This window comes from Bufo gargarizans, chromosome 3 (assembly GCF_014858855.1).
Source record: "Bufo gargarizans isolate SCDJY-AF-19 chromosome 3, ASM1485885v1, whole genome shotgun sequence".
NCBI classification, from domain to species: Eukaryota; Metazoa; Chordata; class Amphibia; order Anura; family Bufonidae; genus Bufo; species Bufo gargarizans.
The window spans coordinates 300,870,634-300,873,431 of NC_058082.1; positions in this window are offsets into that span (position 1 = coordinate 300,870,634).

Sequence of the window (2,798 nt, forward strand, 5' to 3'; positions counted from 1 at the left end):
TTTATTTTTTGTTCCCGCCCATAAGGGGGTGGATGATGTCACTTTGCTTAATTGATATGTATATATAAGAGTCACTATGAATTTGAGATGTATCTGTTGTTAAAGGCTATATGCCGAAACGCGTTATTTTGAAATAATCTACTCTACTGAGCAGTAAAGAAAATTAATATTCGCAACACAAGTGGCGGCTTTCTGGATTTTTGTCATTGCTCTACGTGGAGCACGCTCCTTCCTGGCAACGCCAGGTAATTAGCAGGTGCTGGCTATATTCGATTTGACTAGGTCTAAAAAAGGGGCGTGGTATGGGCGGAGAAAGGGACAGGCTGGCAGATGTCTAGCAGCACTTTAGGCCCTCCTACTAATAAAGCAAAACCAAAGAAACACAGCATTATCCATAAATACATCTGTTTTATTATGCAAGCACCATACACAGTAAGTACTTACGTGACATCACATGGCTGAATGCATTACAACTAAGTATTTTTCTACCAGAGATTACAGCATAAAGCCACATTTCATAGCACTAAACAAAGTCTGCTGCACCAACTTTGACTGTTAACTAGCCATGACCCTGAAGGGGTATTCCCATCCCAATGATCACTGTTGAATCTGTTAATGATTTGACAGTTATCATTTTTGTAAATACATTTAATTACCCAATTCCCACCCTTTTAGAGAAAACAAGTCCCCTCTTACCTGATCGTTGTCTTTGGTCTCCCTTGGTTACGGCCACGTCTCCTGTCGAATCCCGCTGGGCCGCACTTGCGCAGAAGACTGAAGATTTTCTCCCAGCCGGGCTGCACAATGTCTTGATCACACACTCCGCCGCGCATGCGCCATAATGACTTCTTCCTTGCCAGTATAGTACAGAGCCACGAACGAGCATGCCGGCTCTGTACTATACAGGCCAAGAATAAGTCACCATAGTGCATGCGCGCCGGCCCGGCCGGGAGAAAATCTTCAGTCTTCTGCGCAAGCGTGGCCCAGCTGGGAGAAGAATCCAGGAAGTGAACGTCGCGCTCAAGGAAGGTAAGTATGAAAAGGGAAGATGGGAATACCCCTTTAAGGCTACTTTCACAGTTTGTCCCACCGATTCTCTGCATATTTGCTGGGTAGCGGCCAGATCTCTGACAGACACCATTATGGTCAATAAGGTCTGGCGAGACGTTGATAGTATGCAGCAATGCCAGATCCAAAAGACTCCGGAAGGCTGTTCTATGCCAGAGTTTTCTGCCACAGATGTGAAAGTAGCCTAAGACGCCTTTACGCGAGCTGGCGATCCAGACAAGTATTGAAAATGAATGTTCATTCCTGATAATTGCCTGATCATGAGTAGAGGTGAGGACTGCAATTACATGCAGCAATCAACTCTGCTGTATGGGGAAGAACAATCACTACTGCAGTGGCTTGTTCATCCCAATTTACAGAGGACCATCTTCTGCCCAGAAAAGATGACTTTCGGTGCAGCATCAATTATATTTAGTGGTACATTTATATAGGGCAATTATCAGGAATAAGCATTTGTATGAATGTTTACTGTGTCAGGGGTTTGGGGTTTTTCCCCAACACTATGCTGGGTCCAGAGAGTCAGGGTCTGCAGGTAACCAGTGTACTTCTTTACTGGAAGAACTCAAGTACAAAATAATATAGGCAAGGCACTGAGCTTGCTTCTACAGTCTCCTTATTGGCAGAATTTTTTTTCATGCTGAGGAAAGGTCTGAACTAGCTGTCTCTCTTTCTATCAGAAGGCTGATACCCTGGCAAAAGGCTGTTGGCCCAGGGTCTGTGGCTCAGTCGTCCAGCTGGAGCCCTGGTCAACGGGCTAGTAACCTGGGGTCCGTAGCTCAACTTCCCCAACTCAATATCTCTGGTCACTCATGTAGTCTGTCAGAGTGTCTCCTACTAAGCTCTAGTTCCTATCTACAGACAACTAAGGGCTCTAGCTGCTCTCCATATATATTGTGACGTCTGGGTGTGGGAGGGAAACACCACACTGAACATAGGAGGGAAAGGGGTGAGGGACTAAGACCTGGAAACTAGAGAAAGGAGATGGACACCTCCTAGTAAAACCCTAATCAAAGTCCTGACTAACTACAAGTATGAACAGACCGCAGAGGTAGGTGAGTTCATACACCGGAATACCTAGTGTCCTAACTTACCCTATAGGACCCTGGTACTGGTCATGACTGAGACAACTTGTTCCTCCAAAAGGAAGGACGAACAGGAGTCTCCCTCAGGCCTTAATACAAATGACAGGGAAATGCAACACAAAAAATAACCAAAACAAAATACAAACGGGAAAGAAAACACTTAACTTCAAGTGGCTATGGCAGCACCAGGAACTCAGCTGAGATCCACACACCAGCTATACACAACTCCAAAAGAAGCTATATACCAAATAACATAGTGGGAGAAACAACAATAAATAGAGAAGGTTAAATAACCATAATAGCCACACCTGGGGAAAGAAGGTGTGGCAAACACCAGAAACAACACAGACGTCATTTGATCCAAACAGAAAACATGTCTGATCAAACCACGTGTTGCCAGTGTCACTGATTTCCTGCCACCTGTCGCGGGAACGTCCGTGACATATATATATAGTTTCTAGCTAAACTAGAACCTTATAACGGGAGTGGTAGAGTGGAGACACACAGCCTAAACAGATACAATGTTGCAACTTTAGTCTGTCATAGATTTGTATAGAGTTTCAATGAAATTATATGGGGTTGACTAAACAGTTTTTCTAGACACAAACAAGTCTTCAGACATAAATACCAATGTTAAACAAGTCAGTC